The 21,455-nt window shown below is 36.9% G+C and overlaps 1 protein-coding gene across 3 annotated transcripts in view; it reads left to right on the top strand.

Annotated features, from left to right (window-relative positions):
- LOC140062150 (neurocalcin homolog) overlaps positions 1-21,455 on the top strand; it is a 42,511-nt gene that overhangs the window by 8,880 nt on the left and 12,176 nt on the right. For all 3 annotated transcript variants that reach the window (XM_072108218.1, XM_072108217.1, XM_072108219.1), the window contains one exon: positions 12,487-12,553. The gene's annotated coding sequence lies outside the window, so the exon portion shown is untranslated. The remainder of the gene's footprint in view (positions 1-12,486; positions 12,554-21,455) is intronic.

Here is a 21,455-nt window from a genome sequence, read left to right on the forward strand (position 1 = left end):
TGCGTTCTGTGCCCGGATATGCCTAAGTCTGAATGTTGGCAATGCAGGGGCCAGCGTGCGACAGTCAAGTGGGACCGCCACTTGCTGTGCATTCACTGCCGCACCTGCAGCCAGGACCGCGCGCTTGCAACGGCCGCTGCGCCTCCACCGCAGAGTGGTACGCAGGACGATGGTTTGTTCCCACCCGTACTGGAGGCCATCGCAGCAGCGGTGCGAGCTCTACCGAGGGAGGTTGTGCCCTCGGCATCCTCGCTTAATTATCCTCCTGTGCCAGTTCTGCCTCCGCAGTACTTTCAAGGTCGAGGGACGCACCCATCGCCGGATGTCGGTGGGTACGACGGTGACAGGACCATGACCTCGCTGCCTAGTGAGGATCGCTCCGAGGTTGCACAGGGTGGAGACGGTTTGCAGGCTCTTGTCAATCGTGTGGTTCCTGCTGTACTTTCGTACATTTGAGTAGAGTACGCCTATGACGCGCCGACGCCCGCGCCGGCTGCGAAGAGGTACTCTACCTTTGGAGTGCGTGCTCCATTGAAGCGGGTCACGACTTGTCCAGTTGCGCCGCTGGATCCCGAACTTGTCGCTAGGGTAGAGGCTATAGCGAAGGAGCCTAAAACCCGTAGAGCTGCATCTCAAGATCTCGCAGCAGCCTTCCCGCTTCCGCAGGACCAGTTTTCAACGCTATATATCGGCACCACCGATCCCGGATGCAGCGAGAGAAGCGTGCGCGCGAGGATCAAGGTCTCGACGCCAACGGCAGATTTCTGTCTCCTTCGGCCGCCAGAACTGAGGAGGCGCTAATCGCGGTCGACCGTGGCGCACGCGAGACGTTACGAACGGTCTCGATGTCGGGCTACCTTCTGTCATTCCTCGCGGATCCGGACCATCCACGGCACCTTGACGCGGACGTGATCTGCTTGCTTCAGCAGTTTACGGGCCTGGTCGCGGACCAACAAGTGACAATTTCAATGACCTCGGCCGCCGTGCGGAGGGTCAATTGACCGCATCACAACTAGCGAGTCGTTCGGTGCTGTGGATCTCTTCTACGGTAATTTCGCCGAGAAGAAAAATAAGTGGGCTCGCGAGCGAGAGGCACGTCGCGAGACGAGATCACGCAAAACGCCTCCAGCCCCACTGCCGGTGGTGCCATCGATCTCACAACCGCCGCCGTCGGTCCGTAATCAGTCTGAGGTTGGGCAGACTCCTGGGCCGTCGCGACCCCGTAATTCCCGCCCCGCGCGTGGCGGTAAGCCGGGTAGGGGAGCACGTCGGGACCGCGGTTCGCGACGTGGTGACCGCAGGTGCCGGTAACGTGCAGGCGAGGTCCGTGCCGTCCGGGGCCGGACCAGTGGGAGGTCGTCTCCTACGGTTCGTCCGAGAGTGGGAGTAGCTGATGGTAGACAGCTGGATTCTCTCCACACTTAGCTACGGCTACCGCATAGAATTTACGAGCCCTCCAGTGTGTGGAGGTCCTCGTCCGACCACAATCCCCAAAGATCCAATAAAGCAACGAGTGCTTATGGACGGGATTGCCGCGCTGCTCCAAAGAGGAGCCGTAGTAAGGGTCGAAGAACATCATGCGGGCTCGGGCCACGAATCAACCGTATTCTTAACCAAGAAGTCCTCGGGGGACTGGCGACCAATTATAAATCTAAGACGTCTGAACAAACGATTTATTCGGCCCCGCAGGTTTCGGATGGAGACAGTCTCATCGATCCTGTTAGGGCTAAGACGAGGAGACTGGGCCGCATCGACAGATTTAAAAGATGTGTACTTTCACGTACCAATCGCAAAAGAAGACCAACGTTGGTTGCGGTTTCGAATCAACAATTGTCTTCACCAGTTCGTCGCGATGTCGTTCGGCCTATCAACGGCTCCGCGCGTGTTCACGCGCACAGTTCGAGCGCTCGGTGCGTTCTTTCACAAGCACGGCATTCGCATATTCATGTATCTAGACGACTGGTTAATCGTGGCTCAGTCCAAGGACCGGCTGGTGAGCAGTCTCAATTGCGTCCTTCTCGTAACGGAACGCGTAGGGTTCATAGTGAACCGGGAAAAGTCGTGCCTGGCGCCGACTCAGCATCCCATGTATCTCGGAGCGCAGATAGATCTCGTGTCGGGCAGAGTGTGCCCCTCACAGAAACGAGTAACCTAAGCCCTTGCTGCTATACAAGGCCTGATTACCGCTTCCGCTCCGACAGCATACGACTGGCTGAGAACGCTAGGTTTCCTAGCCAGCTTTGTAGTTCTAGTTCCGTTTTGTCGGCTACGGATGCAGCCGCTGTAGTTCATCTGTTAGCCTTCTACCGGCCAGGTTCAGACTCATTAGACAAGTGGTCCCGATGTCGGCGTTCATTGTAACGCACCTCCAATGGTGGCTAACGGACGGCCGATTGTTAGTGGGCAGATCAATTCAGAGATCAATTCCGGACACCCGAATAGAAACGAACGCGTCCGAAGCGGGTTGGGGCGGTTGCTCCAACCAGAGTCACGTCTCCGGCGTTTGGAGTGCCGAGGAGGCGTTAGCCCACATCAATCTCTTAGAACTTTGGGCAGTAGACCGAACGTTGAAAGCGCTACTTCCAAACATGAAAAATTCACACGTCCATGTCTGCTCGGACAACACAACCGTGGTCGCGTACATCAACCGACAAGGAGGCACGGAGTCTCCGACTCTTTGCTACCACACATGGACGCTCATGCACTGGTGCATCGCGCACAGAATAACGCTGACTGCATCGCATATTCCGGGCAGCCAGAATGAGTCGCGGACACGCTGTCCCGACTCGCTTTACGCCCGACCGAATGGCGTCTGTTGCCGAGCATAGCCACTCAAATATTCGACCACTTCGGACGGCCGCACATAGATAGACCTGTTTGCGACGTCAGAGAACACGCAGCTCCCGACATTCTGCAGTCGATTCCGGGATGCACGTGCGTGGGCGGTGGATGCCCTGTCCATGTCATGGGACGGTTTATGGGCGTACGCGTTCCCGCCGATATCGATCATACCAATAGTTCTGACTCACATTCAGCGCTTCCGATGCCGAGTTCTGTTGATCGCACCGTTCTGGCCTCGTCAAGCGTGGTATCCGCTTCTTGCCAGTCTTCTTTACGATCACCCGCTGCGTCTTCCGGTCCGCGCGGATCTACTGACGCAAAATCGTGCGAGGTTCTCGACGATCAACCTACAATCCCTGAACCTGACTGTTTGGCCATGTTCAGGGATCAGCTCAGAGACTCGGGCATATCATCTGGAAGAGAGTCGACTCTCACTGTCTACAACAGCCGTCTACGACACTTCTTTCGCTGGTGCGGACAAGATAACATAGACCATAAGGCGATATCCTTGGGTCAGATCTGCGCTTTTCTGCATTACCTGTACGAATCAGGCTTGCAAGTGCGCACGGTGTCAGGCTACCGGTCAGCGATTGCGGCCATTACGCCGCCATTCAAGGATGGCTCGACGGTTTTCAACTTCCGCAGTAATCACGCAGTTGTTACGCGGTATGTTCAGAGAGCGACCTCCGTCTAAGGTCTTAGTTCCACGTTGGGACGTTAACGTCATTCTATCCGCACTCACTCGCCCGCCATTTGAGCCAATGAGCAAGGCTTCATTATATAATCTCTCGCTTAAGACAGCGTTTCTGGTGGCGTTGTCCTCATGTAAACGCTGAGGCGAGCTACATGCGCTCACGCTAGAGCCAGGCCATATACGATTTGAGCGTGGTGGAGTCCGGTTATTATTCAGGAAGGACTTTCTGGCCAAGTCCCAGACGTTAAATTTTTCGCCGGCTGTGTTCGTTCCATCAATGTCCGCATTCTCGGGGGTAGTAGAGGACACATCCTGGTGCCCGGTAAGAGCACTCAAATTCTACATCCACCGTACAGAGACGTTGCGAGAGGGTATATCTCACTTATTCGTCACATCGGTGCCCCCGTATCGGCCGGCCGCAAAATCCACGATTGCAACTGGGTCGTGGCAGCGACTCGGGCCGCTTATGAATCGTCCAGCACTTCGCGTTGTACGCTGGCGGTTCTATATCAGACATTATGACAGCGGCATGGTGGCGGACACATTCTACGTTTACTGAGCATTATTTAAGGGACATTTCTGCAACCATGGCGCCAGTAGCAGCAGCGGTGCTAAAGCCTAGGTTATAGGTATGTACACCTCACTTGCTCTGCTCTTTGTTAACTTACTCCCACCGCCGACTAGTTCTAGTCCGGTGCTAATCTGGCTATTGTCGGTTTATACAGGTAAGCTAGGCACGATATAGACTACACAAACCAGTAGTGGTGTTAGTAGTCTATGAGTGCTAGCTTACCTGTATAAACTCCCTCCCGCCGTCCCCGCAGTCAAGTACGCGGAAAATGATGACGGTGGTACGTTGGTACGTTCCCACATGAGGGCGTGGTTGCGGACGGGTCCATTATAATGCAGGGGTGTTCTAGGAACTTTTCACTTTCGTATCTAAGCCCTCCCTCTGGAGAGCACGGGCTATTGTCGGTTTATACAGGTAAGCTAGCACTCATAGACTACTAACACCACTACTGGTTTGTGTAATGTATTGTGTGGTTGGTTTTTCTTCTTTTTAAGTTTGTACAATGTAAACTGAAAACAATTTATAGAATATTTCAATTGTAATATTTTTGTTTTTCTTTCAATTTGTTCCAATTTATCTCACCTCAAATAATTTGATTGTAAAAGCAAAAAGACGTTTCCTGAATCACTGCAAAAATTTGTTTCACTTTACAGATGTCTTGAGATGAGATTAATGCTAAACTGAAACAAGTACAGTATGCTACCAATAGGATTTGATTTGACTTAAATCTATGCGACACCTAAATTAAAAAATTAAGTGCATTCAGTACATTAAAGAAAAAAAATTGTATTTTTTTTTCCGTCAAAACCCATCCACCACTGTCAATTACAATAATTACTATGATAGCAGTTTAAACGATTTACAAAAACTAGTGCAAACTGCAAATAACCTTGCGCAAACCCCCCAAAATCCCTTCTTCAAATCACACTGATTACATTATGACTTTAGTATTACTAATTTTTGTTTAGGGTTTGACATTACTGTACTACAAAAAAAGTTTGGCTCTTTAAACAATTTTTGTTTTGTGAAAAAAGTTTTTTTGGGGAAATTACAGATTTCACCTGTCAAACCTAAAAAATCCCCTTCCAAACTTTTTCAAACTACTATTACACAACTTTTGACTTGACAATGCAACGTTGAATGTTTGGGTTAAGGTACTTGTTGCTTGCTTGTTGAAATTACAATGCAGTACTACACACTATGTTTATAGAAAAACAGTAATCCAATTTCCTCCCATATTTAGGTCACTGCAACTTCATGCCAGTTTAAGGGGAAATTCCCTTATTTTTTTAGTAATTATTTACTGAAATTTTATTTTTACATGTTGCAAATCCTTTGATCCGAAGAGTTTGATAGAAATTAAAAACTCTATTCAAAACAACAAAGAAGTTAACCCATATAAATTGCGGTAAGACCCAATTAAATTTTATAGTATTACATTTTTTATTTTTATTTGATGTCTTTTGGCACATGATTACCAATAGTAAATTATTCAGATACTGTAGGTGGTAATCCCCCTGATACAGGAGCTATTTTGTGAACCAGTTCACCGGGGTAAACCTGCTACTCGTCTTTTAAAGTGTACACATTTTTTAACTGTGTACATTGGACCTACAGTTTATAGTCCGTAATATCCGAAAAGACTTGTTTTACCACCAGAACCCATGCCGATGGCTCTTTAGTTAAGGTAAACAGCAACCTTGCCTTAAGTGCTTGGCAGGGATATCGGCAGTAGTCAAAAGATTCAAATGTTTGTATTACGGTAAACAGTATTTGGCCATTGGCAACAACCACTTTTTTTTACATAATTCTTTTTTGTATAGCTATAGTAATGAATTATTATTAAATAATATTTAATTACAATTGTATGACTTTAGTTCAACTTTCTCTTTTTAGCATCCTTGCAAATGCATAATATCACGTTTAAAAATAAAACGTGTTTCATTATACGATTCATTGATTTCTTGATAATGATGATCCTGTAGCTATAAAATGTTAATTTGAAATCTTTGGAAGGAATGCTGTAATATTAAATATGTCCACAACAGGGATAATGATATTCAAGATTTTAACATGTTAACCAGTTCTGTACAGCCTCAAAGCAATTAGTTACATTAATTAGCATAAACCAATCAGTATCAAAGTCAGTACAGTAAACTAAAAGTCTTCTGTGTTTGTTGGATAATTACATTCTCTAGAGGTGTCACTATATTCTCGAGTTGAGTGGCCAATTGGTCAAGGCAATGGCGCCACAACACATACAGGTAGCTATAGTATACAATCGGCACAGGTTCAAGTCACTCCTCAACCATTGTTTTTTATGGTAGAACAAGTCTTCTCAGATAAAAATTAAAAAATGGAGGTCCAGTGTACACATCTGGCTCGTGTGCACTTTGAAGAACCCAGTACATCTTTCGGAAAAGTAGAGGGTTACTGTACTCCAGTTTACTGGTCCATTCAGCCCCTGCCGTTGTGGACAGACGAATGGCAATTTAGTGGCAGCACTCAACACAAAGAGACGCAATTTGGTGGCAGCACTTGGCACGAAGGGGAGAAGAAAGTTGTGGTTTGTGTTGTCCAGTAGGCTGCAAGTCGTAGGTTGTTAATATTCCCCCATTTACCATTACAAACTAGAGAGTCAACTAGGTAGTGGTGAAGTGATGCAAACATGGTAGGACTCCTCAAAATAGCCGCCATCAGAAATACGATATAGTATTTACTATTTACTGTATAATGTAAAATGTTGTGAAAACTATAATAAATCAGAATACGTAATACGGAAAAATAATCAGTGTACACACAATATTTTATACCACAAACACCTGTATTTAAATTACAGGGTGTCGACAAATAATACACAATTAAATCAAACTTCAGTATTTAATCATATTATACATTATTATTAAAAATGAATAATTTGTTAATGTTATGTACATTTACAGACAAGCTTGATATGCTCTTCTTTCGTGCTTGACTGAGTCGTGAGAACAACTTTAAACTGGCGTATGATTCTCAGCCCTTGCTATTCATTCTCCATAGCGGCAGTGCATCATGTTGAGTGATTGATATTTTCTGATAGCAATGACAGGTCTTTATCAGTAAACTCCATCTGCTTGAATCATTAAACCATGATCATTTTAATTACAGAAATATAATTATAGAGAAAGTTTATTGATCTGGACATCAATTACAATTCATCACTTGACATTATAGACTTTTAATTAGATGTCCAATGTCAATTTTAGTATTAATTAGCTTCAATATTGATGTTATCATATTGACTTCTAGACTACTGTGTATAATTAAACAATATTAATATGAAATCATCAATACATTTCTTTGATTAGAATTTAATGTTATCTTATTATTTGGGATTGGTGATTGTTACTAAATTATAAGAACTAGACTGCCATGCCAACTCGAACATAATCACTGTTCCATCATTGGAGAGGACTATTTAATGTGGCTACACCAATCGGCCAAAAGAAATATGCCTGTTTAAATTCAATCACTCCACTCCCCACCACATATTCCCACCTCACCTCCTGACAACCACATACCAACCCCCCCCCCCCCCCACATACTCTTTCCCACCTCCCAGTGTAATAATAATGGTAATTATATGTCAATAGCTCTTAATGCTCAACATTTCTTAGCGCTTTACATTACCCTAGTCATTAAATAAAATGTTAAAATAAATGTCTGGTTGCATGCATACAAATTGTAAAAACAATAAGATTAATGTTGTAACTAGCTAAGTGGCTTTACAAGAACATCTTAAACGAATATTTTCCAATTGTTTATGTTAAAATAGAGGAACTCTTTTTTTCATAACAAAAGATATTATCATGTGACACTGAGTGCCTATTGATGAGCGATTCACTGCAATGATAACAGTGGGATGAGTATCAAAACTAATAGGCTCGTTTTCTTTCAACTCAAATCTACAAAACCAAATGAATATTTTCACTTAAGGAGGAAGTCTGTAGGATAAAAAAAAACAAATTTCAGTCAAATTACTTGTGCAGTGATTAAATGCAACGCACGAAAAATGATTATACTGTAATGCTCTATCCATCCTATTTTGCCATGGTTACCAGCAGTACATTTCCATGCTTGGTATAGTAAAGCTTTGTGATTTCAAAGCAGTTTGTGTATCTTCACTAAATTGAATTCAGATTATGTTTCCTTGACTGCTGTTACAAGATTATAGTAGCTTAATTAATTTGAAGTAAAATATAGCATTTGTTTATCCTGGTAGTTTTTAATTAAATTTTCACTCTCTTCATATGATTAATAAAGTACAATAGGCATATTACTTTCAGGTAATGTTGACCAGATAAAAGAAATTTGCAGCCTGTTTATGTTTTAATTAGAAATAAGAAAAACATTTTTAATTTATTTATAATTAAATAGCAATCAAAACAATAAATCATAATTGGTAATAATATTATTTAAAGACTTAAAAAAACATGTTTTTGTAAACAATAAATTGGAATAAATTGTACAGTCAGTTCTGACTTGTAATAAACAATACATTTGGGTTAATAAGATTACTGTTAGTAGCAATGGATGGCATTTCTGACATGACAAAAAATACTAAACATTTTTATATGATTAATTGGGGCATTATGTATAGCGCCACTTCAACAATCATTGTTGCTACTGGTTTGATCAAACTGGATGCTATTAATATTAGGTGACATTAAAAAGGCATGCAAAAAAATGTTATTTAAGAATTTTTTTTCAGGGGGACAATACATCTTTAATTATGAGAAAGACTTCATTGTTGATGTTACTTTGCTTTGCTTCCGTTTTATAAACTGATGTAAAATATTAAGCATCACATCGTCCTTCTCATCATAAGCTGCCTGCTTACTATTAATACATTAGATTATAAAAATGAAATGATAATATATGTAGATTAAAAGTGATACATTAAAAAGTAGATTGAGTTTCAAAATATAGTGTAACAACCTGATTTTGTTCTTTCATTAATGTTCTGTATGTGCAAACATGGAAAGTTATGGATATGTTAAAACTTGAATTAAATGCAGTTTTCAAAAAGCAAAGGTAATTGTGAATTTTGTTGAGATTTGATTTAATTTCTCTGTCTACGCTATCAAACTTAATGTGACAAACAAATGTAATGTGCCCATATATGGACATGATGATTTCATATCACTACTGTATTATATTTATGCAGATCACTGCCATATTTGGGCACATCAAGACTATTTTTTGTCAAACTAGTTTGATAATGTACACAGAGATTAAACTTCTCAATCATTTCTGACTCACTACCAGCTTCAATCTTGTTTTTTTTTGTAATTCTGCCTACCAGATACCTGCTTTTGTTTAAAATGTTTTTATTAATAGATTAATTAATATTTCTATAGATCTATGTAATGCAAGATGCAAAAAATAAAATGATAATTTGTTATTAAAAGTAGTATTATAATTATTATTTGCATGGTGTCGACAACAATTACTGACTCTCTATTAGTTAATATGGTGCTCAACAGGGAACATTTTCGCCAGTGTAGCATAGCAAAAAGCTATACAAAACAACCTTAGTGCTACACATCTTGAAAATTGTGTAGCAAAAAATACAATACAAAACTATGTTTTTCGATTTAAAAATCAGTTTGATTAGCAATATTGCTAAACAAAATTTTTAAATGAAATTTTTCCCTGCTCAATATGTTTTTGACATTCTAAACATTAGTTTTAATGTCACAATAGAGTAAACTAGATAAAACTGTAATTGAATTTTTAAATAGTGAATGTCTACATTATTCTCAAAATAAATAACCCCTGTAGTTTACATGGGACTGTTTCTACTACATAGCTCCGAATAAACCATCTATTTTAAAATGAATTTTAAAATTATAATTTTTATATTGACCACATTTCTGCTAGATAATCAAATCATTGGTGTGTCAACGTTTTATTTCAAGTTAAGTTTAGAATATTCTGTAAAACAATTATAGAAATAAAATAAATGATAGTAGAGCATGGTTCCCACTAGCGACGCATCAACGCAAATTGCCATATTCCATCACAAGTCGGAACCGGCAATGCTGCAAAGTGCTGCAAACAGTCGCTGCAGGAAATCAGTCGCTGCAGGAAATCAGTTTGATTTCACACCACAACGTATAAAAGCAAACAGTAAACACACAAGAGAAACAGTATAGTGCGTCCAAGTACTGTATGCAAGGTCAACTAGGACATGGTCAATGTGGCAACTAACGTTGATGCAACCAGTCAGGTTTGATTTAAAGCAAACAGGGCCAAGCACAATAATAAGAAGGGAATTTTCTAATACGTTTCGTCTGTTACGTTGCGTCGCTGGTGGGAATCACGTTTTAATATAAATTTACACTGCATAAGTTCATTCTTAGAGACAGCAAGTTTTAATAATTATTCAGTGTGATAAATTGATTCAATATTGGCTAGAATAGTATAATTCCTAAAGGTGGTGATTTCCATACCTTACTGTATAGTGTACACAGTAATCAATCATTTTTACTATTTCGTTTTTAATAATGTAGTCTAAACCACCGTCTCATTGGACATCGCTGTTAACAGTTCTACTAAAAACTAAACATTATACTACATACCTGGATATGAGCATAGCAATAATAATAATAATAAACTTCTTTCTGGTTAAAATATGGGCAGAGACGCCTGAAATAGCTGTATCATAAAAACTTGGTAATTTCAGATTAGGCCGCTTACGAACCCACTGTAGCAGCAGTGAGTCGCCTACTCAAAAGAATTGTTTACGAGTTCTTTTATGTACACTTTATATGCGCTGACCAACAAATTTACATTCAATCTGAAGGATAAGGCAATAATGGTATTAATAAAGCAGGTACCAAATTTGTTTTCATGAATTTTTTTTTGTGGGTCTAGAGGCCACAGAGAATAGTACAATAAATACATAATAAAATAGTTTCACAATTAATTAATAAACATCGCTTGAATTATTGTAATTAGGTTTTGGCAAAAATAATACAATTTATCTCATTTTTTTTAATTTTCTTCAAATGTTTACCGTTTAGTATCAAATCAGGCATTCCTTTTCCCTGTATTGTGCTTTATTACGTGACTGGCTCCCAAAATGTAGATTTTAGATAGAACATTAATTAGCATAGGCATTGTTGCTTCATAAAATATTCATTATACTAAAATGTACTGGTAATATATTTGCATCTCTAGTTCATAAGCATATTTTAATGTTTATTTATGTGAACAAGTTACATCATTTGTTTTATTAAGCATTTAAACTTCTCACCTTGCTGGCATGACAATGCTTCATTCATATTTTTACATATTAGAAATTTCAGAATGGAATGATTGTACTACTTCGACATTATTGAAAGAAGCTATGCTTGAATGTTCCTTAAAGGACTTTTGTCTACATTCTGTATCAAATATCCACTATAAAACATAAAGTTTGTTTACTTACTGGTACCAGTGTTGTGCTGCAATGAAATAAAATACTTTATGATGCAGTTTGTTATTAAGTATTCATGTGGTAATTTATTGATTTAAATGCAATATTTCATTTCTCAGGCTAAACAGACATTCAATATTTACCATTAATGGAAATTAATGAATGAGGAAATATAATTATTCAGACAAATTTCATTCTGTCCACACTATCAAACTTTATGTGACAAAAAAAATGTGATTTGCTCATATACGGACATGATGATATCACTACCATATTGGGCACATCACTTTTTTTTTTTTAATCAAGATAGTGTAGACAGAGCTTTAAGCCTTTTATTATGATTTTTACTGTCCACTTTTGCGAATAGTTGCTGTCTTTATCTGTTTGTCCATGGTGACTTCAGTTTTTATACCATAATTTTTAAGATAGGTCAAACGAAGTTACTGTAACTGTAGAAAAATGGAACCAAGCTTTAGGGACATTATACAAAAAGTGCCAATTATATTAGCATTTATTAAGCGTCATCAAAGTTGAAAATTATGTATAAGAGCTAAACAACATTTTTTATTTTTTTAACTTTCAAACATACATTATACAGCTCAACAATATTAATGCTGCCATAATATTTATGCAGTTTAGTTAAAATAAAAGGTATGCAAGTGCTATATCCAGGGAATATTAGGGTTTTATTTTGTTTTTAAAGATTGAATAAAGGCCTTTGTCCAGAAAATACCATTATGAATGATTCAGCAAGATCTTTTTTGAGATCTTTACTAACGATAATCCATTTTGCTAAAGATAATAAATTATATCCTTGCCATTCTGTACCAAAAATACAATTATAAAACAAACTTATCAACGCCATTCAGTAGTAGTAGGTGTAATCAATGATTTGAATGAATTTGTTTTCTTTTTCAGACATTCCTAATATCAGAAGTTAAGCACATTGTATTTGAGCACAAGTAGCAAGTTATTGCTTTTATAGGTTAGTTATTTTTACCTTAACTTTTTTTTTCTGGCAATATTTGACATTTTGTGAAAGTAATGCAATAATATACTTAGGCATGTCTAAAATTGTTTTTTTAACTTTTCACCAATTTGGCAATACAAAATTTCTTGCTAGCGTTAACCAAGACAGGTGTCTGAAGTAGTAGCTTGATTCACTATTATAGTACATGATAATGATATCACTACATATTTCACATAAATTTAATAACATTCTCTCTTTAATACCGACATTGCTAAATGTGTTTACCATCAGTAATTTTGTGCAATTTGTAAGTGTGAGTTATGAGTAAAGATGAAATGTGCGATATGCATGTATTAAAGGGCATACGGCAAATAGAAAATATAAGTTGGCAAGTTTGCTCATGTATGAATTATGAGTTGTGAAGTCCGAATAATGTGATTTGTAAGTATTAAAGGTCACGTTGTTGCAGATGGAAATTTAGTGAAATTGCAAAGTAAACTTTGAATAATACACGTTGTCATCATAAAAAGGTCACCTTGTAGAAAATGTAGCTGAACTAGTACTGGTTTGAAGAATAACGTTGTATGGTAGTACAGTAGGTAGAAAGTGGGATGTGTTGCAAAAAGCTTGTGAGTTTTCAAATACAGTAGCAATACTTGTTAAAGCTCTGTCTACACTATCAAACTAGTTTGACAAAAAAGGGTTATGCCCAAATACAGTAGTGATATGCCCAAATATGGTAGTGATATGCCGAAATACAGTAGTGATATGCCCAAATATGGTAGTGATATGGCCAAATACAGTAGTGATATGCCCAAATATGGTAGTGATATGCCCAAATACAGTAGTGATATGCCCAAATACAGTAGTGATATGCCCAAATATGGTAGTGATATGGCCAAATACAGTAGTGATATGCCCAAATATGGTAGTGATATGCCCAAATACTGTACAGTAGTGATACAGTATGCCCAAATACAGTAGTGATATGCCCAAATATGGTAGTGATGTCCAAATACAGTAGTGATATTCCTATTTATTTTTACAGTATGGTACTGGTAGTAATATGACATCATGATGTCCATGGGCACATCACATTTTTTTGTTTACATAAAGTTTGATAGTGTAGAGAGAGCTATAGAGTAGACTTGAAGTTATTGAGTTGATACATTTTGTAGGCAAGTTATTAAATAAGCAATTTGCAGAGAAAATACAAAGTAAAACATAAGTTGCACAAAGTATGTGTTGTACAGTAGAAGAACCAAACGACGAACTTTGAACTTTAATACGCATTAGCTTTTTATTTTAAGTTCACCAAGTGTTTGTTGTATCGCACTGTATACACACCAATAGAACACAAATGTATAGCAGTTTAATATTAAATCCCATTGGTCATCAAAATGGCTGTTAACGGTCATTAGCAACTGGCCGGTTGTAATTGGCGGCGCCTTTGTTCTATACAGTTTAATTTTGCTTTGAACATCGGGATGGTGTAGTGTGTTAAACTTAAATGAAGTATAATATTATTGAGATGCAATGGCTTACAGTATTTCAAAATCTGGAATTTAAATTATTACTTTGTTCCTCCCACCCCATTCTACAGTAGGCCTATTTACATGCATAATATTACTGTATTAGGCAATGGTTTGAAAGTAACGCAATTCTATAGAATAGTATTAGTACAGTAGCATTATTAATAGGATTCCATTTTTTTTTCATTAACGAAACATGAATTTTTGAAGTCCTCGTATAACTCGGTGATTATTTGTTCCTTAAGTTTTTGTTGGATTTTTCCTGGATTTAGTGGGGCCTCGGAAGACAGAGTTTTTACGACAAATTTGCAGTTTACACACTGGTCTTTTGGTAGTGTGCAGTGACCTTTAGATTGTTATCCGGTGCACCTGACTAGATTTGAGGTTGTTTCGGTTTTCTGGCTGCATCTGCTGTGTGCTTGAAAATGTTGTAAAAATGGAATTTAAATTTTAAAAAGTGTGATGTGCCCAAATATGGTAGTTATGTGCCCAAATATAGGTGATTTGATTACATAATGTCCACACATATTACATTTTTTTCGTCACATAAAGTTTGATAGTATACAGAGCTTAATAAATCCAGCAACATCATCAAAATAGAAAAAACCTAGTCTGTATAATTTTTAGCTCAGTAGATGATAGGTTTACTTGTGTGTGTGATTGACAAATTGATTTACTGAGTTTAAATGTTTCCGGGACATAGACGTAATGTAAAGCAGTTGTTTGTATGTCACTAATACAAATGTTAACATTCCACGATACTTTACTATTTTTAAGAGAAACAAAAATGGGAATCATGATCAATAATCAATACACGTCAATACTTTATAGGGTGAACAGGTTACAATTAATGTTGATTTTAATAGGGTATTACATTACAACCATTGCTACACATACTGTACAATAATCCACAGGTAAACCATGTGATAATTTTCAATTCCCAGTCCTTTTTTAAATTGCTGGCATTAGATTTGCCAAGCATTTTTTGTGCACTGTATACTGTACCTATTTATATTCATCTACTACTAGAGCTACAGTTAGTGTTTCACCATCAAAACAAGTTTATAATACAGCAAGTATTTTTAATTGATATTTTTAATATACTGTATGAGACATTTGTATCAGCGCTATTTCATGAAGATCAAAGCACTGACGACTTTATGTTATTACAAATCTTTTCAACAACATTATTCTCCGTCCCCTAAGGGTCACATCGTGTCAACGGCAGCCAACTATGGCGCCATTACGTCTGTCCACCACAGTGTGTGTGAACTAGTACACCGGGGTAACCCCTACCCACCTCGAAAGATGTACTCGGTTCTTTAAAGTGCACACGAGCAATATGCTTACACTGGACCAATGGTTTATAGTCCTTATCCGAGAAGACCATGAAGCGAGTGAGACTTGAACCCTTGTCGATGTTGTGGCTATGGATTACGGTTCTACTGTCTTAACCGCTCGGCCACTCACTACTTAATAATATTCATTGAAATTTTCCTCATTTCTCATACCCACAAACATAATTTTTCAAACTTCAGTAGATTGATAAGTGTAGATAGAGCCTTAAAGGTCATAAGCATTTCCTTATTGCCTACCTTCCTGTATTAAACATAATCTTTTTAAAATAGCTACTGTATCACCAAAGAACATAGGTACACTCTTATTGCTCTTTTACCGGACTACTCTGAAAACGTGAAACTCTTCCAAATCTAAATTGTCTCTTGTCCTCCCATCGGTTCTTTTCAGAAAACTTAAGGCAACATACTGTACAGTACTTGTGTGGATAGTAAAAATTTGATAATAAATGATACACGTTTTAAAAATGTTATTTTGAATATAACAGTAGTATAGTTTTATTAGTTGATCAATACTTAACTTAATTGGACAGTAAGCCCACCTTGAGTATATAAGCGCACCTTGGGTATTAGCCCACCTTGGGTATAAGCGCACCTTGGGTACTGTATAAGCGCACCTTGGGTATAAGCCCACCTTGAGTACAGTACAAGGCCACCTTGGGTAGAAGCCCACCTTGGGAATAAGTGCACCTTGGCTATAAGCCCACCTTGGGTACAAGCCCACCTTGGGTATAAGCGCACCTTGGGTATAAGCCCACCTTGGGTATAAGCCCACCTTGGGTACAAGCCCACCTTGGGTATAAGCGCACCTTGGGTATAAGCCCACCTTGAGTACAGTACAAGCCCACCTTGGGTAGAAGCCCACCTTGGGAATAAGTGCACCTTGGCTATAAGCCCACCTTGGGTACAAGCCCACCTTGGGTACAAGCCCACCTTGGGTATAAGCCCACCTTGGGTACAAGCCCACCTTGGGTATAAGCGCACCTTGGATATAAGCCCACCTTGGGTACAAGCCCACCTTGGGTACAAGTCCACCTTGGGTACAAGCCCACCTTGGGTATAAGCGCACCTTGGGTACTGTACAAGCCCACCTTGGGTATAAGCACACCTTGGGTACAAGCCCACCTTGGATATAAGCCCACTCGCTATTTTTATATTTTAAAAAATTGTTTTACAGTATGCAGTTAAAAATTGAAAGAACGACTCAATTGCACAATCTCATTCTCAGTTTGTTGATGTATTTTAATATTATCTACTATCGCATTATTATTGATTAAATTCTAGATTATTACAAGTTTCCCACCAATCCTTCTAACATTGTACTTAATTTATCCCTAGTAAATGAATTGAATATTGATTTAGATTTTGTGCACAGACCAAACAAATCCTGTCATTAAAAACATTGTATACATTCAATATTTCACTTCAATTTACAGTATCTCAAACATTGTATCATCAGGATCACCTTTCAGTCATCCAGCCATCAGAGGTCAAAGATGATATGTTACATGTTGTAATAAACAGTCTTGAACACTCTCTATTGGCTCTTGTTTTGAGAGAATTTTCATAATGTTCATCAGCAAAGATAACTGCAGTTTTTGCAAAGTTTTTCCTAAGTGAAGTATTGTTGTTTAATATTAAATTGCAGCAATTATAGAGCAGGAAGAAAAAAAAGAGAGAAAGTTTTAATCCATTGTGATGATTTTGAAATAAATTATTATTTAATAGAAAATTTGTGAGTAAAAAAGACTCGAATTTGGAGTTTCCTATTGGATAGTGAGATAAATGCCTGACCATTAAACCACTGGTTTCATGTTACAAATTGGATGCGTTCAGAGTCCCACAAGATATAGTATATTTTGATACTATTGATTCTGTATGAAATTATATTTCTTTCATATTTTGATTACATTAGATGGCCAAGGTTAGTTCATACTCTAGTACAGTATCCTAAAGTACCCATAATTCGGACATAAACTTTGTATGTTAATGCAAGCCAAGTACAGTTTATTTTTGTACAATCTAACCCCCTATTTTCCTAAAATTTCATATAAAATTATTACCCATACCCACTGAGACTAATGTCATGTACTGTATAGAGTAATTTATCTTTATGCGTTTACAGTATATGCCTATGGACATGATGATGTCATTGTCATCACTACCATATTTAGGCATATTATTACCATTACCTTTTTTGTCAAACTAGTATGATATTAATGTAGACAGAGATTCTTTATCTTTTTTTTGTTTTTAAGGTGAGAAATTTAGAGAGTGTACTGATCTATTTCTAATTTAATGGTAGAACGTTGTATGCAAAGTTGGAACTAATTGTCAGACGATGTTTGCTTAACTTGAAAAATCCCACGCTCGCCTCTATGCATACTGTATTGTAAATTAACTGTTGAAGTTCATTTTTAATTAATGGCATGGATAACATAGGCACTCTGTGAACAAGCTAGCAATGCCATTAATTGCACCATTAAATAACATTTTTTGAAAGCATGTCAACTTTTAAGTTATATTTACATATTGGTTAACGTAAATTGATACCATAAAATTTCTTTGACTTTTTTTATTTTGCCTTTTCTTTAACATAAGATTCACACAATACTACTACTACCCGTACAGTACCGTATGTTATTTGGAAATATACTAAATAAAACTAAATGAATTTTCTTGAATTTCAATATATGCATGTTATTGCATTTAAACCAAAATATTCAGAATGATAACTTGAAATGTGTAGGTGCTAACAAACAAACAAAGCAAGTATTTATTTATTTGTTCTTTTTTTTGACTGGATTGCATTTTCAGTAACTCATTACTGCTTTCCAAAATGGTCCAGTTACAAGTTTAAAAGTAAATAAAAATTAAAACATATGAATACATACTGTAGTACTATAGTTTAGCAAAATTATATTCCAAGTATTAGCTATTTCTTAGTAAGAATTTTACAGTATTTCCATTGTATACTGTGTTCAATGCTTTACAAATACTACCTCCTTGAAATGTGTCTAGTAGCTGGAACCAAGCTTACAGAATTTAGTTTAATTTAGAAAATTATCCACAGACCCAATTTTATGTTTATGTCAATCAAAACTGGAATCAATAAAGGGTTTTTTTTTTTAAATATGATTTTCTTTTTTTGTGGTGCTTTTTTGTTTTGTTTTGCGACAGACTCATTCCAATTGACACAAAATAATGTTCTTTCAATTTTTGCAATTGTGAATGTGAACGGTTGTAGTATATGAATACAGTTGCCATAAATAGTCTAGTATATATAGTAATGCATGCTTGATTTGATTTAATAGTGTTTTATATGACTGATTTGTTATAGTTCATTTCCATGCTAATTATCTTGACATTTAATTCAGTAAATAGCATTGAAGGGTTGTAACTCATTATACTGAATCCTCTGTGAAATAGAATCTAATTTGATGTGTAAATGTTATTGTTAGTGAATGATTTAGACTGTGGGTGAGCTATTTCTGCAGTGAAATATATAGTCAAATTATGCTTGCTTACAGTAGGCTTGAAAAATAGAGTAAGGTATAAACAGTACAATCCCTCCTTTGGAACACTATTATTCTGGTGACGCTACTGCAAAGGATCACCACCAATTTCAAATTCAAGATTAAAGACATTTTATTAGTCCACTTTAAAATGCAAATTTGTTTTGCATGATTAAGACAATAAAACAATAAGGAAAAATACATCAAATTGCAAATGGCAATGTTAAAATACTATTAAAATGTTAAAATACTGTTAAAAAAACTATTAAAATTGTCATAGGCTCTGTGTAAAATACTGAAACAATGGAGGGGAATCTGTCTTTTAACACTACGACCAACACCTATTCAGGGGACACTCAAAGGTTGCGCCTATAAATACAGTAGGATTCTACTGTATTTAAAAATGTTTTGAAGTGTGTTTTTCTTTTCATTTTAATTTCTCAAAATATATTTTTAAAAAGCCTTTATTTGTAAGTTATTGGTTATTTTTTACATGTACAACACACAAATAGTTTAATTAAAAACAATTTTAACCAAAACTGTTTAGTTTGGATGGTTAAATTTATACAAGTATGAAGTTCTTTGATTCTTTTTTTAATATCTATTCCAAGTACTCTCTTAAAACAGGTGTTCAATTGGCAAAAGCAAATATGATAATTACCATCGGAATTTCAGACTTATGTGAAACTATTGATAATTTTTATGGCAAATTGTATCAAACTAGTTTTTGATTTACTGCCTTCAATTCAAGACATTTCAATAGAGATTATTAAAACAAAATGTAGCTCAAGGATGAAACGCTAAAGTAAAAACATATTACCAAATATTAATCAATGTAAATTAATGTAAATTTATGCAAGCACTTGCATGGTGTATCTATTCAAGAACTGTTGTATCATACAAAAACTTAATTTGTTTCTCTTAAAACAGAGAATATCTTGCCATTTCATGTAGTTTGGCATTAGAGTATGCGAAATGGGAGTATAGAGTGTAGTAACTCTGATATGATTTGGATCAGCTTACTGTAAACCATTTGAGTTTATCGTGTCTGAACATTTAATTATTAAATGGGTCACTCAAACACCGACCATGACCCACCCAATTTACATACTAGATCAAAGTTTCAGGATTAACGACAGAGAGGTATAAGAGTACAGTTATTCTGATGTGATTCAGATCAGCTTACTGTAAACCATTTGAGTTTTTGTGTCTGAACGCTTGATTATTAAATGGGTCACACACCCACAGTAACCCACCCAATTGACATCCTAGTACATCACAGTTTCAAGGTAAACAACAAAGCGGTATAGAGTACAGTAACTCTGATTTGATTTGGATCAGCTTACTGTAAATGCTGAGTGTTTAACAAGTGAACACTTTAGCTGATAGTACAACGCTAATTATAATATGACCATGCTTACAATTACAAAAGCATAACTCCATAGATGTGAACATACCATTAGCACGCACTAAGTAAACTACACAAATGATATATTGATGAAAGGCATCATATTGCATAAAATGGTACAGTAACTTATTGCTTTTTAAAATTTGTAATGGTTTGTTTTGTAAAGGTCATTTTGAACGTCTTGAAAATGAAAATTTAGTATAGACCTATTGTTGTTAAAAGTGCAGCAAACTTGTGAATATTGATTGTGTTATAGCTGATACTGTACCATTCTTGTGTAAAATCTTGAACATTTAATATTAATTGGAAATGTCCATATTTGGTTTGATATTGTTAATACCCTTATTGTTTAAGCCTGTAATAATTGTTATGTACTTCTAGTTCTAGTTTATTACCTAAAGATAATTATGCACGTTTGACCATGTGAATTTACGTAAAATGTATGTCATGAATAACATAACATGAATTAAAAAAAAGTTTTTAAATAAGTTAATGAAACTTTTTTGTTTTAGTACTTTTCATTCTCTTAAATTCTGAAGTGTTTCTGTAATAGGGGAAGGCTGCTGCCTGTTTCTTTTCATGAAATAGGTTAGTCCCTGAATGGAAGATGTCCAGAGATTCTATTGTTATTTTATGTTTTAATTCTAAAATAACAAAATCAAATATTAATCATTCTGTGTCCGAGAAAAGTTCACTAAATCTTAATGATATGATTACAGAAATATCATTACTAAAGAAAAATAGTGCTAGAAAAATTACCTCTGCTCACAACCGAATCGCGGTACTTGCTAGAGGGAGTGCTCATTATAGTGAAAGCAGCCTCTAGTCGCAATTAACATTATAGATTATCGTCTTAGAATTCATTTCCTTTACAGTAAATGTAATTTTTTACTGCATGTGTTTTTTACGGAGCTGTTTTTATATCAGTTGGCTTTGATAAAAGCAGCAAGTAATTTGTTGAGAATGACAGCCTGTTTCATTAGCGCTGTAGTTGTCTGGGTGATTCTGAATTTATAAGTCTGGATTTACTGTATTAATATAATATTAATTTACAGTTTAATAGCCGATGTGAAAAATTATTGTGTAGTTTCGGTACAAAGCAGGTAA

The sequence above is a fragment of the Antedon mediterranea genome, chromosome 11 (genome assembly GCF_964355755.1).
Source record: "Antedon mediterranea chromosome 11, ecAntMedi1.1, whole genome shotgun sequence".
In the NCBI taxonomy this organism is placed as follows: domain Eukaryota; kingdom Metazoa; phylum Echinodermata; class Crinoidea; order Comatulida; family Antedonidae; genus Antedon; species Antedon mediterranea.